Genomic DNA, 23,220 nt, shown 5'->3' with positions numbered 1-23,220 from the left:
CTGAGAAGTAACTCTTTTCTGTCACATATACTCCTGAATGCATCAATAACATTGAAGTTGTAGTCAAGTCATGAGTCACCCTGAGTTTTCCTCTCTCATATGCATCTCTTTCAAGTTTGTATTATTATGTACCCACTAATCATTACAGTTATTAAGTGCATAGGTGGAACAGTATTATGGTACATTTTATTAGTTACATATTGCTATAAAACATTGTCATCTAAATATTGTTCTCTTACTTAAATTAATGGTTGTACTGGAGATCTAAGTGTCATTATTATAAACGACTGGTTTGGGCAACACAGTGCACCGTATGACTGTTATTTCATGAGTGGCTTAGCACAGTGTCTAACACATAGTAGGCACTTAATAAATGTTTGTTGATTGATCAGATGTCCAAATAGAAAATACATGTGATGAGGGCTCAAACTAGAGTAGTGAGTAGCCTAGATCTCAGAGATTATGAATAAAGCCATGGAATAATGCTTAGCCCTGCTAATGTAAGAGAAGACTGGATGAAGCAAGTGTCATTCAGAGAGATTCAGGTGAAAGGTGGAAGGCTCCTATACTATATGGGCTGTGGATACCCCACTCTTTCTGTGACCCTTCTGTGACAGATCTTAGCCTTGTTGCATTAAGATTTGTGAACAGAAGTTGTAGAGTGCAGAATGATGGATTCTTGGTATTCTGGTATCCCACGGACTGTTTTGTAGAGTTCTAGGTACCACATTTTAGGGAAGACATGGAGAAAGTGGGAAGTGCCCAGACAAGGATGACTCAAATGGTGAAGGTTGAAACCACGGATGTGGAGCCTGGAGAAAAGAAGACTAGTGATGGGGAATGGAGGCTGGCTTCCTTAAAATGTTTGAAAGGCTATTGTAAGATCTGGGCTCTCAAATATACCCTTAGGGTAATGGGGTTGAAGTATGAGAAAGTAGAATGATTTGCCCAAGTTTGCAGAGATTAAAATAAATAGGTCAAGGACAGTATCAAACCTATCGTCCATTTTCTAGGTAGCATGGTATAGTGTATGGAAGGCTGGCTCTTTATTCAATGGTTCAAATCCTTCCTCTGGCACTCACTAACTGTGACTCTGGGGAAAATGACAACTTCTCTGAGGCAAAATGGGTATAACACTAGTTATAGGTACTTTGCAGGGTTGCTGTGAGTCTAGAGTAAGATTTTTTGGGGGGTTGGGGTGTCCAGACTTATGATTTCATTCATGTAGGGCATTCCCAGGGAGGAAACTCCTTCTATTGATGCATATCAGATGCTGTTCTAAAATGTATTATCTTAGGGAGGTCTTTGGACCACTGAGAAGTATGTCCAGGTTCACATGGCCAGTATGTTCTGACCTTGGTGTCTGCCAAGTCCCCAGTCCTATGAAGCTGCCTGGCTTTGTTCCAGAGCACTTGATAAATAACCGGTGTTGTATAACCCAGAGTGGTGGAAAGGGCACAGAATGGGGACAGTTTAGCACGTTACCTTGAGCATAGTGAGTGCTCAAGAAATATTTGTTGACAGACTGAGTGAGGCCTCGATTCTGACTGGCTCTGCTTCTCACTTATTGTGTGACCTTAGACAAGACCCTCTGACTGTCTGGGCTTCAGTTTCCTTCTCCAAGTTGGACACCGAGTGGGATGGACAGGATAACTTTGAAGGTGCCTTCTGGCGCTAACATTCCATGTCCTTGGAAATGCATCCTTGCATCTGTGATCCTGAAATAGCTGAGATTTCCGGAGGATCACCTGATGGCTCAGAGACATCGAACCATCATTGTCGATGACAACCCCGGGCAGATTTTGCCAGCAAAACAGAAACACCGATCAGGGGATCGGGGGGAAGCCAGACAAAGTCATCTCACCCAGGCTTCCCACAAGTTTGGAGATGAACCAGTGTCTGAAGGTACTTCAGCTTTCCCACCGACATTTTATTCTTTTGCAATTTAACAATAATTAGCGAATCAGGTGTGATGTTTGTGTTATATTGTTTCTGGTGGGGAGGGGGGTTATGTTTAAGTGTCTTGAAAGAGAAGGCTTCTGGCTCAAGCCTGTTAGGCACACAGGCAGCCAATATCCCCCCCGCCCTCCCCGGATGCTCAGATTCGGTGTCAAAGGGATAAACTGGGTCAAAGCCTGAATCCAACCGTAACTCACTGTGTGACACTGGGCAAGTCTATTTACCTCTCCGTAAAATTAGACTTAGAAAAAAATTAAAGACAGATTAAAAGAGTTTCAAGATTCCTTCTGGCTCCAAGGACTAAAGCACTTCCCAGACCTGACATCCCCTGTTCTGAGGAACCTTCTCCCTCTGTCATCCTGTGCAGTCTATGGTTCAATGTCCCTGGGTCTGTGGTATCTTGTGGAACTTGCCTATTTTCTTCTATTCTGAACTCTTCTGAATGTTCTAGTACCTGTTCTACCGCTAACTTCCTCTCTTCCTATGTCATTTTATCAATCTGAGACTGCTTTCTCCTCTCTAAAATGAGGATCTTAAATCAATGAGTGAAAAGCATTTTCTAAGCTCTGTGTTAGGGGCTGGGGATACAAGGAGAAATATAACGCAGTTCTTGCCTTCAAGATCTTACATTCCCATAGATTTTGTAGAGGAAGTCCTTTCTTGGGAGGTCCTTACACTGAATACATCATTTTTCCAAGTCCCCACCTGCTTTCCAGTCGTCTTGTTTTCTTATTTTACTTGAGCATTTCTTAAGCATCTCCTATGCTCCAGGCACTGCACTGGATACAAGGATTAAAAAAAGAAGGAATCAGTTCCTGCCCTCAGGGAACTTCTACTCTTTTAGGAAGCATTTCATAGATGCATAAACACAGAATGTAGACAAAATGCAGCAAGACTTTAGTGAAGGTGTAGGAGATGAGGGATAGTCAGGGAAAGCCTAAGAAATTTTGTACTCTAGAATAATACCAAGGAGATAAATTACCATCCAATATGAGCACTGATGTAACTAATAGGGTGCCTCCAGTATTGGGCCCAAAATGATGTTAGAGGCATCAGTGAGATCAACAGTGATGTATTAATCTGTTGACATCCCCCCCCCCCCCCCATCAGCTCCCTAATCCTTCCCTAAGAAACTCCCTGAAACACACATCTTAGTGTGTTTGTGACTTAACTTTTCAGGACTACAGGACTTCTTTCTGCTTTCTAAGTCTTGCCTTGAGCCCAAAGCAATAAAATTCTGACCTGGAAAGATGACCCATCTGTCAAATGAGCCTCATCTCCGAACGCTGGGGATAGATAGAGCATGACAGGAATGAGTGGAGAAGGGATAGGGCTTTGTTTTACACACACTTAGTGTAGTCTTTCCTTGACTGTGTTTGGAAAAGTTGAGGCAGGATTTAAAGAGGAGGGAAATCGAACTCGTCCCTTCCCCTATTAGTATTGATTAGACTAGCGTTTCTTACAAAAATTAGACATTGGCTCTGTTCTCTATTTCTGCTTTATCACCTATTTGTACCAGGGGCCAACAACCTCATTAGCCTGAGAACCACCAGTTTGGCTGAACAGAGCCCTGTGTGTGCCTTGCACCCGCCCAAGCAGGGCGGGAGTGAGACCAGGAAAAATGGGGAGAGAAGAAACAGTCTGTACTGTATCATCTTGAAGATTTTATTCACCTATGACAGTCTGTGAGAGTGGAGGAGAAGAGGGGAAATATAGAAGGGAAATGGGAAAGAAGGGATGGAGACTGGGAAATAGAGACAATCCATCATTCAATCAATAAACACATATTAAGTTCTTAAAATGCAATAAATAGGTCCTGTGCCATGGGCTGGGAATATATATATATATTCCTGCTCTCAGAATGTTTGCATTTTTTGAGGAAGGCAATATGTAATTCTAAAAGTATATAGAAAATAAGAGGTGGATAGAGCACCAGTCCTGGAGTCAGGAGGGTCTGAGTTCAAATCTGTCCTCAGACACTTGATACTCACTAGCTCTGTGACCTTGGGCAAGTTATGTAACCTTGCTTCTCACCAAAAAAGAAAAAGTATATAGGATATATACAAAAGAAATAGAAGGCAACTTTTTGAGCAGAAGAGCATTCGTTAACAGAAAGGTTTCATTAGAATGTGGTGCTTCATCAGGGTTTTGAAGGAAACAAGGGATTCTTAGTTTCCAATTTTTAAAAATAGATTTTTATTGATCTCTAGTGTTTCACATCACCTGCATTTTCCACTGTTTCCTTCATCCTGCCCTATCCTGGAGAACCACTTGTTATAAGAAAGAAGAAAAGAGAAAAGAAGAAAAAGAAATGTTGGCAAAACGATCATGTCCAAAAAAGTTTGACATTACAGGCAGTATTCAGCACCCAGAGAGCCTCACTTGTGTAAGGGGGAAGGGGTCAGGCCCTGTCTCTTCTCTGGGGCCAAGCTTGTTCCCCACAATTTCCTGATGCTCTGGTGGCTCTTTTCATTTACATTGTTGTGGTCACTGGGGATGTGGTGTCCCCTCACTTCACTTTGTATCAGTTCAGTTAATTCTTTCCAGGCTCCTCTCTATTAGTCAATATCTCTTACACCATAGGAATATTAAGTCACATCCCTGGACCACAACTTGTTTAGGTAATTCAAGGTCAATGAAAAACAAAGAGACAGAGATAGAACCAGAGACAGATAGAAGGAGTATGGGGAGGAGGGGAGAGAGAGAAAGAGACAGACAGACAGAAACAGAGATAGAACCAGAGACAGGCAGAAGGAGTATGGGGAGGAGAGAGAGAGAGAGAGAGAGAGAGAGAGAGAGAGAGAGAGAGAGAGAGAGAGAGAGAGAGAGAGAGAGAGAGAGGGAGGGAGAGAGAGAGAGAGAGAGGGAAAGGAGAGAAAAGGAGAGAAGATGGAGAGAGAGAAGGAAAGAGGGGGAGGGTAGGGAAGACAGAAGAAAGTCAAGAGAGGGTTGTGTTATATGTAGAATAGTAGAGGAACAAATTGGAGCTAAGACTTTGGATGTGAATCTGGGCTCCAACACTTAGTCCATGTGTCCCCATTGCCAAATTATTTGACTTCTCTGGGTCTCTGTTTCTCCTTCTGGAAAAAGCAGATAATAAGACCTGTACTCTCTGAGCTGTTGCAAAGAATATGCTTGATGCACCTTAGAGTAGCATAGAAATGTGAAAGGGGAGAACATAAAAAGGTAGATGGCATGGAGTGATGTTGTATTCTTCCTTTGTTGCCGAAGAAGACCATGCCATCAGAGAAATGATGACATGACTTGCACTTGACTTTGTTTTGAGTGAGGGAGGGCTGTGCAAGTCACCAGCTTCACTTCTCCTCCAGAGCCATCTGAATCCATTCATCAGGATGACTGGAGATAACCCAAGATGCAATGGGAGACCTTGACCGTTTTAGGCCAAGGTCTATTCAGGAACTCACTTAGGGTGAGGTAACACCCATTCAGTGAACAGGCCTCTTTAAGAAGTAGCCAGGAGATGGCTCCTTTAATGAAACATAGGAAAGCATAGGAAAAAAACATCAGGTTGGGAGGCAAACAGCAATCGTTACTATTGATAATCACTCTTAAGCCAGGAGGGTCCAGAAGAGAGCCCTTAGGCAGGGGTCTAGTGTCCTCCAATGTATGAGCTTCAGAGTATAATAGGTTTAAGGTTTTAAGAAAGGAAAGGAAGGAAGAAAGGAAGGAAGGAAGGAAGGAAGGAAGGAAGGAAGGAAGGAAGGAAGGGAGGGAGGGAGGGAAGGAGGGAGGGAGGGAGGGAGGGAGGAAGGGAAGAGAAGGGAAGGGAAGGGAAGGGAAGGGAAGGGAAGGGAAGGGAAGGGAAGGAATCTAGCCAGTAAAACCCAAGTTAACTGGACATCTTTTGGCCATCCAAATTTACCTTCCTTTGGAGAGGAGATGGAAGGGGAAGGGGAGACAGACAGGAGAGGAGGAGCTGAGTTACCCAGCTAGCTGGGTCTTCATTCAGGCAGCTGTGTCTACTCACAGGTTGTTGTGTTCGTCTTTCGTTGCCGAAGGAGACCATGTCATCAGAGAAATGATGACATGATAGATATTAGAAAATTAAAGACTGCTAGAACAGATGAGGACTTTAGAGATCATTTAGTCTAAATGCCTCATTTTACAGAGAATGGATCATGGTCCATGGAGGTGAAATGAATTACCAAAGTCACACAGGGTAAGGACAAGAACCCAGGCCCCTTAGTTCCAGGTCAGGGTTCTTGTTACTACAAAGGGAGCTTAATAATTGTATGGAGTGTTTTATTATATATCCCTCCCAGCCCTGACATCCTCTGTCCTAAATATCCCTTGTTTCCTTCATCGCATATGCTTTAGGATTCTTTGTGACTTGGACACACTATGAATCTTTTTGATGTAAGCGGGAGCCTCCCTGCTGACATGGATGTGCCCACTGTATAGAGGTGAACAGAACACTACCTGTTCTCGTGGCTGTGTTGAGGAAGTTTGAGACAAGAAACAAAGGCACACATGTATTTTGGAGAGCTCAGGGATGACCCGACTGAAGGACATTGGGCATGAGCTGAGATTCTCTCCATTGTGCCTCTCCTCTTTCTACTCTGGGCTGCATTTGGTTACTCCAACAAATAATTCACCAGATTGTAGTCAATACTTACACAGTTCTAGGCACATGAGCTAAGTTAGACATGGTGTCTGCTATCATGTAGTTTACAATCTGGTGGAGGAAAAGAAGTAGGAACACAATACAAATCAATGTGGTGAAGTTAAAGATCAATTGAGCTGGGTCAGGTGAGACCTGGGTTTGAATCTCACCTCCCACGATCCATCCATTAATGTCTCTAAGACTCAGTTTCCCTGTCTACAAAATGGGGATACCAATAATACCCTTTTTCCAGAGCCACTGCTGGGATGAAATGAAATAATGTAGAGTTCTGCAAACCCTAAAACGCTATAGGAACATCAGCCGTTATTTTAAAAATAGAATGTGATAAGTGTAGATGAGAGATCCTAGAATTTAGAGCTGGCTGGGGACCTCGGAGATATTAAGGATAAGTGCCATTTCTATAGGCTGCATGGCATGGTGGATAAAGAGCTGGTTCAGGAGGTAGGATGGCCTAGGAAGTCTGTCCCTCACATGTGCTGGCTGTATGATCCTGGGGACAGTGCCTACACATGAAAAGTTTCAGAGGAGATGCTGAGTTGCATGGGTAGGAGTTTGCAGGATTAGGGATTAGGAGTTGAAAGGAATTTTGGAAGAAGCCAACTGGCCAATTCTCACTTTACAGATGAGTAAACTGAGACCCAGAGAGATTATGTGACTTTCTGAAGAGCATACAGATTGTACGACTCAGAATCAGAGGCTGGATTTAAATTCAGGTCTTCTGACTCCAGCACCAGTGCTTTTTGTTTTGTTTTGTTTTGTTTTACTATACCATTGGGAGTTCTCAACGTTGAAGTCACAGATCTAGTTCATATTCCCATTTCTAGAATGTTTTAATGCTTATAAATTGTCACCAAGACAATCCTATGATCTATGTAGGGAGACAGGTATATGGACTAAAGCTAAGATTCCTTTTGCAGAAGGAATTCCCTGATGAAGAAACTTCCTCCACCAATGCAGATAGGTGTCTTCTCTGCAATTTAGTTACTTAGAGCACTGGGATATTAAGGGATCTGCCCAGGGTCACACAGACAGTGTGTGCCACAAGCAGGGCTTCCACCCAGGTGGTCCTCATTTCAAAGCCATCTCTCTACCCATTAGACCACACTGCCTTTCAAGGTGGTGCCAGTATAATTATCTCCCTTTTACAGAAAAAGAAACTGGGGCATAAGGCAGTGAAGTGACCTATCCAGGATCCCAAAGCACAGGCTTGAAACCAATTCTCCTGTCTCCAAGGCTAGGACTCTTTTCACATTGTCTCCATATCCTTTGGCAGATCACAGGATCCTAAATCTAGAACAAAGTTTCTTAGCCTGGAGTCCAAAATTTGGTTGTTTTGTTTCTTGGTTTGTTTTACATGTTGGTAACTATTTTAAAATAATCTGTTTCCTTTGTAATGCTCTGTCTTTTGTGTATTTAAAAGGGCTCCGTAGGCATTAACAGGCTGTCAAAGGGATCCAGGACACACTCAGAAAGTTTAAGACTTCCTCCTGCTCTAGAATAGTAGAAAGGGCTAGGAAAGTGAAACCATCTGCCCAAGGTCAAACTGGTAGTAACTGTGGGAGGCATGATTTGAATCCAGATCCACAGTGGGGAGAAATCGATGCTCTTTCTATTGTATTACAGCTGTTTCTGGAATGACAGTAGGTCTGCATCAGTTGGTCTAATCAGTCAGTCAAAAGCATTTATTAAGTGTCTACCGTGTGCCAGGCACTGTGACAAATACTGATATTACAAGGAAGAGGAGGAAAGAGCCCCTGCTTCTCAAGAAGCACGATCTAATGTCCCCTCATGGTAATGGATGCTTACTAAACATAGAAAACTCTTCTGTGACATGAGGCATCACGAGCAGCATAAACATATACATATAAATATGTGTAAATATACATGTCCCTATGTATATACATATATGTTGTATGTGTATGTATACACACAGATGTATGCAGCATCATTCTTAGTGGGGAGGCTGAGCTGGGGGAGATTAGAGGAGATCTCTTGGAGGGGGGGCCACTAGAGTTGATTCTTGTAGACTGGCGAAGATTGATGCAGACTTCTCACGTGGGGAGCTCCTGGAGGGGTATGGGGTGGAGGTTGGGGCTGTCCCCTCCCCCAAGGGCCTGCCTGCCCCATACTGGCTATCAGTGCCTTCCCTGGGCATCCCGCCCCCAGTCCCCCTGCCTGACTCGCAGTAGTGGGTAGTTGCCCCCGGGATCCCCTCCGCCTCACCCCGAGCTCCCTGGCAGCCCTGTGCCTTTCCCGACTGGAAGGCCAGCCTTTAAAGAGTTAAGCAGTAGGTAGTGCTGTAGGCCTGCTGAATAGAGTGGCAGCGGAGGGAGCCGCTGCAGCAGCAGCCGAGCAGAGCAGAGCCCAGGCAGCCCGATAGAGATGTTAACTAAGCGAGAGCCCGCGAGCCTCCCGCCAGAGCATCAGTAGCTGGGCTGCAGTCTCCGCGCCTTGGCCGGCTCCCACCGCCCGCGTCCCCCGCACACCTCTCGGGCCCCTGATCGGAGGCGCTGGCTGCATCCCTGCCCCAGCAGGCGGCTGCCCGGGATGGGCACGGGCTCTGCCCCCTGCCCAGCCTCGGCTGCGTGAGTGGGAGGCTGCTGCGGTCACCGCTCTAGCCATCCTGGCTCGGGGGGCGCCAGGGCTGCCGCTGTTGCTGCATTGGGGGGTGCGGGGCCCCCACCCCGCCTTTGCTGTTCTCCACACTTACTTTTCCTCCCCCTGCGGCTTCTCGCCCGGGCAGGAAAAATAACAGCGAGCTCAGAGCTCCGCTGGGGAAGAGCTGGCTTGTCTTTTTTTCTTTTAAACACACACACACACACACACACACGCACGCACACACACGCATACGCACACAAGCGCACACACACACACACACACACACACACACACACACACACGGATCTCCGCGCAAATGCAGCAGTCTTAGACCTGGAAGGAGCTTGGGGCAGCCCCAAGAGCCCAGCTGGGCTCCAGCGCTGAGGGGAGAGCCTGGCCAAGCTCCTGGCAGAGCTCCTGGTGGAGCTAGGACGCTTCTGACGACCCCACAGGTAACAGAGCAAAGGGAGGGGGGAGCGTGTGTGAGCAAAACTGAGAGACAGAGGTGGGGGCGGCCAGGAACCAAAGGGACCAAACTAAGATGGGAAGGACTGAGGGCTTCATCCCAAGAAGCTGGAATTGCATCTCCAGGCAACACCCTCCCCCCACCATGGGGGTGGGGGAGCCGAACCATTGGTTCATTATTAGTCAGGGATGGCTTTGGGAAGGTGACAGACAGACCCGACCAGGTTCAGGGAGAAACTTTCACTTCCCCAGGGGAAAATGAAGTGGCATTTGGAGCACAGCCCGAGCTCTGTCTGTGGGGAGGCAGATAGGGGCTATCTCTGCTGCGTGGAACCCAGTTTTTTTTCCAGGACTAGACAGACAGTTTGGGAGACCTTATTTCTAAGAACGATAAATGGGTTGTTTCAGTTACACTTGCTAACAGCCTTGTAAAGGAGATGATAGGGGTTGCCTGGGAGGCTCAGGGGAGGGGAGTAACTAAGAATTTTTTTCAAGTTTGCGGTTGATAATGGGATGTCTTGGAGATTTCTGGAGACGCGACCCTCCACGATTATGAGCCAGGCAAGATTTGGGGTAGGTTGTGAAAGAGGCTAAAGCATGGTCATTGTTTGCTATCTACAGAAAACCGAATGTAAGAGATTTTAAGATAATATGAAATTGTGAACTGCTAACATGGCGGTGTGTGTGCGTGTGTGTTGGAGGGGGTCGCAGTTCAAGGGGTAAAAGTTAACCAAACCTCTGCTCTTCATTTCTCAAGAAGCCCACTCATTGTTTGTTCAGAGCCCAAACAGCTGAGAGTCTCCAAAGACGCTGCTGGCTCCCTGTATGTACAAAACCTAGCTACTGGGGCAGAGGAAAAGGTGGAAGTTTGACAGTCCTGAGAAGATTCAATAGAAGGGTTCATGGTATTGTCCCATCTCTCACCCTTTAAGAGATTTTTAGAGCTGTAAGAGGACCTTCCCAAACATCTAGCTCAATCCCCTTGTTTGACAGAAAAGGAAATTGAGTCCCCAAGAGCCTTCAGGGTAGATTCCTCATTGGTGCAGGGATGGGAGTTGAAAATTGAGAAGGCCAAACTTTTCTGCAAGTGAAGGACTGGGATGGGCAAGGTAGTTTGAAGGTGGTCAGGCCTCCAGCCAACACACAGCACTTTCATCTTGATAGCCTCATGACAAAGGATCCTAGATCTGAAATAGGAAAGGACCCCAGAAGACATCTAGTTTGATCCATTCATTTTACATATAGGGAAACTGAGAGCCAGATTGATGATCATAGAAGTATATATAGATTGAGTGCTAGAAGGGACCTTGAGGTCATCTAGTCCAAACCCTCTTACATTTTAAAGATGTTAGGATCATAGAGTTAGAGCTAAAAGAGACCTTAAAGGCAATCTTGTTTATCCCTGTCATTTTACAGATAAGGAAATTGAAGCTGGACGGGGTATAATGACTTGCCCGTAGTCACACAGCTAGGAAGTGGGAAAACCAGGATTCGAACCTACATTCTCTGTTTCCCAATCTCTCCTGAGAGCCATCTGCTATCCTTTTGGCTGAACCTGCGCTGGCTCACCCCTGCTTCTTGCTGCACTGTGGTTGGAAGCAATGGGGGCTCAGTGGCCAATGTGTTAGTTTGGCCAGGAGCTAGTTTGGCCAGGAACCTAGCATGATGGAGGCCCTAAGGGGACCATCTGCATGGAAACATCCTTTCTGCCCCATGCTCCCCACTGAAGTGCTCTCTTGTGAGGCCCTTAGCTCATTCCTGGAGTTCTAACTCAGGTAGACTTTGCACTTCCATCCTCCTGAGGGCTAGTCAGTGACAACCTGGGGAGAGGCTCTGACCTAGAGTGGGATTGGCTTTCTGCCAAGCCACTGGAAATGTTAACTGGACCTCCCCCTCCAGTCCCATACTGGCCCTGAATGAAGAGAGGTGATTGTTTCCTGTGGTTTGCCTGAAAGGCAGACATCAGGAAAATGATCCCACTTTGGCCTCTAGACAGGCCAGGGAGGCATTCCTCCAGAGCCAGGAGGGTGGGGGATTGCCACCACCCTGGAACTGACAGGGCTCCCCTAGATGGGGGAAATAACCTCAGAGTTATTTCTAGAGAGTTGCTGAAGCCAGGTGTCGAAGACAGACACCAAAATCAGACAGCGTGGTCAAGTTGTATCAGCTCTGACCTGGGATGCCCATGCAAGAATGCCCAGGCTCTGCCACAATCAAGCTGTACCTTGGGCAAGTTACTGTGTGCCTCAGTTTTCTCATCTGACAGATGAAAAGTTTTGGATGAAGTCTCCAAGGTCCCGATTTGTTAATGCTCTCTTAACACTCACTATCCCCTCTGACATAATGAATTCTAAGGCATTGTCCATCTCTAACATTCAATGCCCTGTTTTTTAAAGTCCTTCCAGGGGCTGAATCATTCTCAGTTCTGACATTCTGTATTCTAAGAGTCCACCTAGCTCTGACACTCTGTGTCCTGAGAGCCCTCTCAGATCTAAAATCCGATGTTCCAAGGGCCCACTCAGCTCTGACATCTTGTGTTCTAAGATTCTTCCAACCTCTCATATTCCCTATTCTAAGATTCTCTGACGTTCTGTGATTCCATTCAGCAGCCATGGCTCAGACAGGGACAAGGGCAGGTTTCCAGATAGCCTTTTCCATGCTTGTGTTCTGGGCACCTGTTGTCCTGCTGGGGTCCCTGTGAGGCTAAGCCAGCTCTGCCTATACCCCAGGTGATGTCATCTGGCAGTCTTTCCTCATCCCTTGCCCAATGGTCTTATCCCTGAATGCTCCACCCACTCCAGCTCCCTATAAATCCCTGAGTGGGGCAGCTGTGTCTGAGTGGGGAGCCCCAGTGGGCAGTGAGGAAGCCAGCTGTGAGAGAGTGGGAGAGCTGGAACCACCCAGCCAGCTGCTGAGTCGCCATGACAACGTGAGGTGGAGGTAGGCTGTCTCCAATGGCTTCAGATTGGGGGGGAGGAGGGCTCCCCGGGAGCTAGGTGGAAAGACTTGGTGGCTTTGTGTTACCAGCATCCCCACTGCTCATTTGGGCAGAAAGACTTTCCCTGACTGTTTTGTCCACTTCCAGTAAATGAAGTTTGTTATTTCCAGGCTAGAGAAGGGATATTGGAGAGAGAAAGAACCTACAATCCAAACAGCAACCTGGGGGTGGGTGGTGAATGATGGGAGCTCCAGTGTTCATCTGGTAAGGAGTAAAACAGTAGGCTCAGTGTGTGATCTTGGGCAAGTCACCTAACCTCTCTGTATCTCAGTTTCCTCATCTGTAAAACGAAAGACTTCACCATCGTAGGAACCTAGGTCATCCTGACCCAGATGCAAACTCTCTGCATTTGCCCAGGATGCTTTTCTCTCCTGTCTGCAAATTTGAATAATACTATTTGTGTTTCCTATCTCCCAGGACTGCTCTGAGAAAAAAAAAAAAACTTCATCAACCCAGTAGTGCTAGAGGAAATGAGATCTGGGATTCTGAGGGGCTAAGGATTTGAGGTCCTTTCCCAAACTATGGACATCAAAGATAGGAACTATGAAACTGGAATAGAGCTGGCCTGTCTTGACTGACTTGGAGCCACTGGGGAAGAGGGGAGAAGCATTGTAGAGATAAGGAAGGTTGGGTCTTACCTTTCCTATTCTGGAAAAATGATTTTCTAGATAGAGTGGAATTTGGGACATTTAGTTGCTGCAGTGGATAGAGTGCTGGATATAGAGTCAGAAAGACTCCTCTTCATGAATTCAAATCTGGCCTCCAACACTTTCTAGTAAGAATACAGTAAGATTGGATTCAGTTTTTATTTTTGTTGTTCAGTTGTTTTACTCATGTCCAACTCTTTGTGACCCTATTTGGGATTTTCTTAGCAAAGATACTGGAGTGGTTCCTCATTTTACAAATGAAGAAACTGAGACAAATAGGATTAAGGGACTTTCCTCTAGATCACACAGCTAATAAATGTCTGAGGCCGGATTTGAATTCATGAACATGAATCTTCCTGACCTCAGACCCAGCATTCTATCTACTGCATGAGCAGTGGAGAGGCAACCAGGCTTAGAGGATAGAGAGCTGATCTTGGAGTTGGGAAAACCTGGGTTCGAGTCTCACCCTTGAGATATACTGCCTGTATGACTATGCACTAAACGTCAGTGCTTTTGTTATTCTAGAAGACTATAAGTTGTTGTTATACTAATCCTAGTCTAAAAGAGGGCAGAGGGTGGGTGGGAAGAGAGCAGATGCTGTTCTAGGTGCTGAAGATAAAGTGACAAAAATGAAATGATCTGTGACCTCAAAGAGGTTATATTCTCATGTCAAGAACATGGAACAAGAAATGTCAGAGCAAGACAAGACCTTTAAATAGAGAATGTTGGAGGTGAGAGGGTCCTTCAAACACACCATGTAACACGGACAGGAGGAACAAAGTAACTCAACGTTGTTTCAAGAGAGGAAATGTCATTGAACTAGGGGCTGGTGTAAGAGGTACTGGACCTCTGCTTGGAAGGCAGCTGGGGCAGTATGCAAGTATATTGAGAGCTATCCTTTTCTCCTAGGAGGTGAGAAATAAGCACTTATATAGCACCTACTATGTTCCACGAATTGTGCTAAGACTTACTTAATGCTGAACCCTTATTAAATCTCAACCTTTGTTGAGATTTCTCTGTGTTTGTCTCTGAATACCATGAAACAATAATAGCTAATATTTACAAGAATTTTAGGCAGAGAAATAGTTAGTTTTAAGGTTTGCAAAATGCTTTACAAATGGAAGGTAGGTACTATTAATGATCTGTATTTTATAGAAGAAGAAACTGAGACAAAACAGAAAAAGTGACTTGTTCAGGGTCACATAGCTATGAAGTGTCTTAAGCAGGATTTGAACTCAGATCTTCATGCCCCTAGACCCAGTGTTTATCTATCTAGTTTGAGGGGAGAGAATTTTGATTTATAGAGACCACTCTGCCTTACTTCAAGTCTCCCCAAGCAGCAATGTTTGTGTATTCATGATTTTATTTTTAATAATGTTTTCTTTTCCCCTGATTATGTTTAAAAAACAATTTTGAACATTTGTTTTTTTTTTAAGTTTTGAATTCCAAATCTATCCCTCTCTTCCTTCCCTCCCCTGTCCCTGAGATAGTAAGCAATGATATAGGTTTACGTGAATACATGTATTCATAAATATATTAATAAATTTATTTCTGACAGAGTTCTGAGATAAAGAACAGTACAGTGGATAGGGAAGTGGACCTGGAATCAGGAACAGGTTCAGATCCTATCTCTGACCTCAAATAGCTGTGTAACTCTGGGCAAATTACCTCCTTGGACCTCAGTTTCCTCATCTGTAACATGAGAAGGTTAAACATCATGGTTCCTAAGGTCTTTCCTAGCTCTCAATCTATTAGTCTAGACTAAACAAAAGGCAGAGAAAGTAATATTTTTTCTTCTACAGGATCCAGTGTGAATATGTGTGTATGTGTATGTTTGTCTATGTGTATAAGAGACCAAGACAGTAGGCAGAAGGGTCATAGTTCTACACCCTTCCAATGAGTCCTCTCTATGCCCTTCCAAGTAGACTGGCTCTCTTGGTCGACTCATTTTCTGAAGAGTTGCGTAAAGCTGGATGGTAATTGATAACTGCACTACAATGGTGGATTGGGTGTGTTTTTTTTGTCCTTTCTTTTTTTTTCAGCCAGTTAATTTTTCCCAAAGAGCTGCTATGTTGCAATCCTACAGTGCCTCCTATATTTCAGAGCTTTCCTCTCTTTCCCTCTCCCAGGCCTTGTTAAAAAAGGACACGGCTCCTTTCCTCCCTCCTTCCCTTTCCCTTCCTCCCCAATCACACAAACCTCTCAACAGAAGCCTCCATTTGCTGGGAGTCACTGAATAAACCTACAGATGTTAAAAGCTCAGGTATAATTTTAGGCAGAACATCTGAAAATAGGCAGCCTGGGAGTCAGTAAAACATCTTGACATTAGTGTTTCTAATTAGGAGAAACTTGTTTTCCTTAAATAAATAAATCAAGGGAAAAAGAAGACAATTGTCTCTTATCGGTGGCTCTCAGGCTCCTAGATGGATGTGGGGGGTCTGGGGAAAGGTAATGGAGATGTTATAGGTCAAGGAGGGAAGGATCCTAAATAGTTTTTATTTAGAGCTCATTAAAGCATTAAGGTATGTTATAATTTCAAGATTTTTTAAAGAGCTGATTAGACAGCTTCTGAAAGTGACAGCTAACCTAAGGAGTAATAAAAATCTTAAAATTTCAGAGCCGGAAAAGGACCCTGAAACAAAGAATGTCCTAGTTAGAAGGACCCTTAGAACAGAGCTGGGAGAACCCTGAGAACAAAGAATGTGCAGAGCTGGGAGGGCTCTTACAGGCAATGTAATGTGAGAGCTTGGAAGTGCCTTACAACATGGAATGCCAGGATAGTAGAAAATAATATAGGATAGTAGCTTTCAAGTGAATCTTTGAATTATAAAAGGTAGAATGTCAAGGAAGGAAGGGAGCCTGGAGAATGTATAGTCTGACCTTGTCATTTGACAAATGAGGAAACTGAGACCAAGAGAGGTAAAATGCTTTGTCTAAGATCATACGGTGAGTTGGTGACAAACTGAGGAGAAGAAAATGGAAATGATGATTTCAATTATATTATGATAAGTTGTTGTTCAATCATTTTTAGTCATATCCAACTCTCCCTGATTCCATTTGGGGTTTTCTTAGCAAAGATATGGGAGTGGTTTACCATGTCCTTTTCCATTCTATAGATGAGGAAACTGACGCAAACAGGATGAGGTGACTTGTCTGGGTCCCCCAGCTAATAAGTGTCTGATACCATATTTGAACTCAGGTCTTCCTGATTCCAAACCTGGTGGTCTATTCACTGCACCACCTAGTTGTCCCTTGTCCTATTGTGAGAAGACCATCTTCCATTTCAATTCAGTTTAACAGCCCGTGGTGTTGACTCTAAGTGTCCACACTGGAAGTTCCCTGAAGTAATGAAATCTTGGGTCCTATCTCACCCTGCCCTCAAAATGTACATACAAGGTTCTGTGGTATGGAAGTTCATTGGCATTTGCCAAACTCTCACTGGAGGTACCCAAGCAAAGGCTGAACTATCCATCCGTTGGTTTGTCATAGTGGAGATTGCTTTGGTGTGTGGATTGGATTCGATAATAATCACTAGCAATTATATAGTATTTTAAAGTTTGCAGAGATTTTATCTCAACCTGAGGTCCAGGATTTTTAAAAAAAATTATTTGGATAACTGCATTTCAATATAATTGGTTTTCTTTGCATCCTATGTATTTTATTTCCTGTAGTCAAAATCAGTCATCTGAGGAGTCCCATAGCTTCTCAAGAATGCCAAAGAGAATCCTGGCACAGAAAGGTTGGAATGCCAGGCCTAGCTGGTTTCTGAGGTCATGCCCAGCTTAAGACCTATGGTTCCATGGTCCCTTTCAGTTCTAAAATTTTATGATTCTGGGGCTGGGAAACATAGGAAGATGAAAAATGACACAGTCCCTGACTTCAGAGAGGGTTTTTATTATGACAATAATGCTAATCCTAATAATGATATTATTATAGCTAATATTTATAATGATTATAGCATGCCAGGCACAGGGCTAAGCACTTTACACATATTATCTCTTTGATACTCGCAACCCCTGGGAGGTAGGTGCTGTTATGATCCCCATTTTACAAAGGAGGAAACAAGCAAACATAGATTAAGGGACATCCCCAGGGTCACACAGCTAGTAAGTGACTGAGTCTGGATTTGAACTCCTGATTCCAGGCTCAGTCCTGTACTAGGGATGGGGAGAGATATAGCATATACACTCATTTGTATGATCTAAGGTGCTGTGCTATAGGGACAAGGGAGAGAGTTGTAGACCAAGTGCTCTGATCAGGTTCACCCTGGTACCAGGAGCTAAGTGGAATGTTGCCACACTTCATGTGAGTATTTTCTGCAGATGGCTCCTTCATGTGATCTTAGGCTCTAAGAGCTGAAAAGGACATCTAGTCTAATCCCTTTGATTTTACAGGGGAGTCAATGGAGGCCCAGAGGTGTTAAGTAACTTGGCCATTGTTATAAGAGTAGTTGGTGGTCAGGCCAGGAATTGAGCTCAGGTCCTTTGACTCCAAATGCAAAGCTCTTTCCACTATACCCCATGCCTTCAATGCTGCCTAATGGGTATCCATAAGACTTCTCTTACTGAGGTCTTTTCCTCTTTGTTTGTAAGTCTCCACTGATGATGCCAGGCACATAGTCCAACTCATGCCCTCTGAGTCAGTCTCTTTCTAGTATTCTATGCTATGACTTGAACCTGGATTAATGATCTTATGAGTTGCAGAGTTTCTCAGCCCCTGATAGAGGCAGCCTGGAACCATGATCCCAAAAGCTTTGGGGTATAGCAGTGCTCCTGGAACCAGCACACCAGATTCCAGCTCAGCTCCAACATCTATCCTTGAGGGGAGAAATTATCATGGAGAGAGAACCCACTTTCCTCATCACAAACTGCAACAATTATGGACCAACTTCCACCAAGATGGGCACAGGAACCCTAGGAGTGGTACCATCTTGCAGATCAGTGGTCCTGCACCAGGGGAAGTAATTCCTGGGGAGAAAGGGCCAGCCATTCCCACGAATTGGCATCCATAAGATAGTCAAGCCAACCTAGTTGAAGCAACAAAGAAGAGAGAGACAGACAGACAGACAAATGGACAGAGACAGACAGAGAGGAGGAGGAGGAGGAGGAGGAGAAGAAGAAGAAGAAGAAGAAGAAGAAGAAGAAGAAGAAGAAGAAGAAGAAGAAGAAGAGGAAGAAGAAGAAGAGGAAGAAGAAGAAGAGGAAGAAGAAGAAGAAGGAAGAGGAGGAGGAGGAGGAGGAGGAGGAGGAGGAAGGGAGGAAGGAAGGAAGGAGGGGAGAAAGGGAGAAAGAAAAATCATCACCATCATCACTTTGACTAGCACTTCCTTTCAGATACTGGTAAAGACTGTCTAGGACTCTGAACCCAAGAGCTTTGGGAAAGGCAACACTTCCATCCTCAAACCTGGGGGAGATGTAGCTTGTCAATTGCTCCAGTTGGTGCTATGGCCACAGCTACTCAAGACACATGAAAGGGGGAAAAGATAATAAGCATTTATATAGTACCTACTGTATGTCAAAGGTGCTGAGTACTTTACAATTTAGTATTTCATTTGATCCACCCAATACCCCAATCCAGCCCACCCCAGGTAGGGACTTGCTGTTATTATCCCCATTTTACAGTTAAGAAAACTCAGGGAAACAGTTTAAGTGATTTTCCCAGGGCCATCCAAATAGTGTCTGTGGCAGGTTTTGAACTTGTGTCTTCTCGACTCCAGATCCAGTGCTCTGTCCATTGTGCCTCCTTACTGCTTCCAGTTCTTGGCACTGAATTCCTTTGTCAAATGTTTCACAAATTAATGAGATTTTGCAAGTGAAAATGACATCAAAGAAGAAGCGTGGAAATCTCCTTTGCTGCTGCACCCTAAGGACCATGGGACTTTTCCATCTGGTTTCCAGTTCAAACTTTCTTTTGGAGTATATCCCCCACTGGAATGTGGGCTCCTTGAGAGCATACATTTTCATACTTTTCTATCTGTACTCCCAGTGTTTAGTACAATACTTTGTACACAGTGAACAATTAATAAATGCTCCACCCATTCTAATAAGAGAGAACCTAGACCCTCCCAAGGAAGTCCATTTTTCTTCTAGCTAAGTATAAGTGCCATAGCACTTCCCCCTCACATCAAGCCAAATGCTGTCTCCACCATGTCTGCACCCTGCCTCTGATACAAATGCAAGGAAAGGAGGCACCTAGGGTTCCTTGGCCTCTGTACCCATTAAGTTATTCCTTGATAGTGAGTCTCTCAGGCAGCTCCCAAAAGGTCTACTTGCCTCTCCTACTGCCTGGTATCCATGCTACCCAACTCAATGAGTGTGTATACACACACACACACACACACACACACACACACACACACCAGCCCCCAGCCTGTATCTAAACTCAGTCTTGCCACTTGGATAGCACAGTGCATAGAGTGCTAGATCTGAAGTCAAGACCACCTGAATTCAAATCCAGCCTCAGAAATTTACTAACTGTGTGACCCTGGGCAAATCACCAAACTTACAATGCTCTAGACGACCATCTAAGCCCATAAAATGCAGATCAAGGGTCAGTCTGTCTTCTTGGTAGAAGGAATTTACTCCTCCTGGAGTTTGGGTCATAAAAGAGATCACAGATTCAATATCTCACTCATCAGTTCTCAGATTTTTTGGTCTTAAGGATCTCTTTGCCCTCTTAAAAATATATGAGAACCCTCTTCCAACAGGGGATTTGTTGAGTTATAGGTATATATTGCAGGTATTATCATTATATGTGTACATACTCTTTAAAAATTATTGAAGACCCCCTCAAAGAGGGAATTTGTATGAATTATAGCTCTCTATACATATATGTTGCATCATTTGGGTATATATATGTACTATATGTACTCTTAAAAATTATTGTGGGGATTTATGTGGGTTATAGACATATATTACAGACATATATTAATTTTTCCTATATACCCTCTTCCAAATTACTGAGAATCTCCCTAAAGAGGGGGTTTCTGTGAGTTATAAGCTGACTAGGGCAGGTATTGCAATCCCCCATTTTACAGGGGGAGAAATTGAGTCTCAGAGGGGTCTGTTCACAGAACCTGATAGAAACTCCCCATTTTACAGCTAAGGAAATAGAATCTGAGAGAGATGAAGCCGCTTGCCCGGCACAGCCTGTGAGTGTCAAAGGTAGAGTTTAATTGTAGAACTCCTAACTCCAGGTCTAATATTCTATCTACTGAAGTCTAATCAATCAATTACAAGAATTTCTTAAGTGTCCGTCTGCATCCAGCATAGGGCTGGGCACTAGAGTAGCAGTAGACAGCAGAGGATTAAGGGTCAGCAAAGCTCCAAAGAGACCGCCGGATGTGTGTGGACTGGAAAGGCTTCACTGAGGAGGGGAACTTAAGATGGAATTTGATTGACAGGGAACATTTAGATGGGTAGGAAGAAATGAGGAGGGCATGACAGGCCAGGGGAACAGCCTGAGCAAAGACATGGAGGTGAGACAGAGCATCTTGTGAGCACAAAGCAGTAAGAAGACTGGCCTGGCAGAAGGGGAGGAAACAGGGTGAGAGTTCACATTTCAAACACCTGATACTGATTGTGGAAGAGCTCCAGAATTGGGGAGACCAACTTTACCTTCCATTCTTCGACATAACTTTTTTTCTTAAAGATGAAAGACATCCACAGGAGTCATGGTGAATGGAAAGAGGTCTGGAACACAAACCAGGAGACCAAAGTTCTGATCTGATCTGTGTCACTGACCAGCTGTCAGACTGGACAAGTCACATCCCCTCTCTAGGTCACCATTTCCTTTTCTGTCTACCCAGCCCTGACATCCTTTGTTCTAAGGGTCCTCTCAGCCCTGACATCCCCTGTTCTGATGCCCTTTCTACTTGTCATAGGCTTTGCATGTAGATATGTGTGAGAAATGAAACATACAGGCATACGCACATGCGTGCACACACACACACACACACACACACGCACACACACACACACATACACACACACACACACACAGCCTCCATCTCTTCTGTCTCTAGCCATACTACTGAACTGCAGCTTTGGACACCACTCACTCTATGTCACTGTAGGCACCCATAGGCACCCAAGTGAATTCATTCTCAGAGCTTCGAAATAGTTACTTGATGCCCACCCCCACCCTGTCTGCACATGGAGGATGGAGCCCTTGGGAGCCTCTGTGCACAGAGCTCCTTCCCCCAGAGCCAGCCCATAGGCTTGCCAAGTAGGCACTTCCCTCTCCCTCCCCCCGCCCCCAGCCCCTCGATCTTGGAGCTGGCTCCTAATGAAAGGGAAACCTGCGTGTTCTTTCATAAAAGAGAATTGTAGACAATTAGAGCTGGGCAGAGCGCAGCAGTCTCATTAAGTGTCGGCTGTCAGGATGTCAAGATGATTGATGGGCCCTGTCCTGGAGGCTCACTCCTCACTGAATCTTCTGACTCATCACCCTCATCTCCAGGGTTGGGCTGAGTATGGGGAGAGGATTCTCTGTAAATTCTCCATGAGCTCCAACAAACCTTCTGGCTAACTGTTTGTCCAAATCATGTGATGGGCTCTGAGTATGACTGTTTTAGAGTGGAGACTTAGAACCATAAAATGTTCAAGCTCAGAAAGGCCATAGAACAAACATGGAACGTGAGAGCTGGGAGATGTCTTTGAACGTGGAACGTCAGAGCTAGGAGGGGTCTTAGAACAGAAAATTTCAGAGTTGGGAGGGGCCTTAGAACAGGGAACGTCACAGCTATGAGGGGCCCTACCAGCTCTTAATTCTACTTTTGATTCTTTTAAAGAAACAAACATAAAAACAGAATAATGAGGACAGAAAGACTTGTGTGTCCAGTTCAGCCCTGCATTTTTCATACATTGTAATGGTAGCATGCCCCAAGATTCTCTTCCAAAGCTTTAAATCCTACTTAAATCAGTTGTTCTGGGATTACATGGAAGTGAACACTGCATCTTCTCATCCCGTGTGTTCTTTCCTGTATCTTTGTGTAAACTATGGGATCATGGGGTGCAAGATATGCTGGAGTCAGCTCAAACTAGATTGAGAGCCAATTGTTAAATTTTTAGCATAAGCATTTAGAACCCAGAAATTGATGCTACAAATCAGATCTTGATTTACTGTTTTGTTGATTTTCTTAGACTTGAGAAAGTGATGGAGAAAATGTTAATAATGCAAATTAAAATTTAAAATGTTTCATGTATGCTCTCCCCCCACCCCCACTGAGAGCTGGTTGTTAAACATTTACCAGTATAGAACTGGATTTAGAGATGGAAGGAACCTTAGAGATCTTCTTGTTCAACTTCCACATCTTTACATATGCGGAAACTGAAGCCTGGAGAGGGGAAGTGTTTAAGATTAAGGAGCTGAAAGGGAAATTAAGTCCAACCCCTTCATTTTTCAAAGGAGAAAACTGAAAAACAGAGAAGGAAAGTGAATTACCCCAAATCCAATAGATAATAGGTAGAAAAGATCGAATTTAACTCAGGCCCCCTGACCAAAAATCTCACATTGATTCCACCCTGTTGTGTTGCCTTGTGGCTTCTTTGAGGAAGGAGAGAGTCATAGAAGAATCTAAGGCTTATAAGAGATGGAGTTGAGGAGGGGGGCATTCCTGGCATCCAGAAGTATCAGTATAAGGGTCCATAGACCAGAGATGGAAAGCCACGATTAAAATAAAAGCATCAAGGCATCAAGGTCTGTAGAGCCTTTGAAGAGAAGTAGTGGAAAGCAAACCTGTGACGAGTGTTTAAGGCTTTGCCTGCCAAGCAGAGTGGTTTGTATTTTATCCTAAGAAGTGTAGGGAACCATTGAAGGTATTTGAGCAAGGGAGTGATGATCAGACCTGGGCTTTAGGAAGATGATTTTGATGGTCCAGTGGAGGTCACTCTAAATCATGTGGGTGA

General features: G+C 44.5%; 1 protein-coding gene across 1 annotated transcript in view; it reads left to right on the top strand.

The window, feature by feature from the left end:
- The first annotated feature begins 8,867 nt into the window (after window positions 1-8,867).
- WSCD2 (WSC domain containing 2) overlaps window positions 8,868-23,220 on the top strand; it is a 135,006-nt gene continuing 120,653 nt past the window's right edge. Inside the window, exon 1 of the mRNA XM_072600237.1 lies at window positions 8,868-9,654. The gene's annotated coding sequence lies outside the window, so the exon portion shown is untranslated. The remainder of the gene's footprint in view (window positions 9,655-23,220) is intronic.

Source organism: Notamacropus eugenii, chromosome 4 (genome assembly GCF_028372415.1).
Source record: "Notamacropus eugenii isolate mMacEug1 chromosome 4, mMacEug1.pri_v2, whole genome shotgun sequence".
NCBI lineage: Eukaryota > Metazoa > Chordata > Mammalia > Diprotodontia > Macropodidae > Notamacropus > Notamacropus eugenii.
The sequence above is the reverse complement of the archived record's forward strand: the minus strand, read 5'-3'. Positions and strand labels throughout refer to the sequence as shown.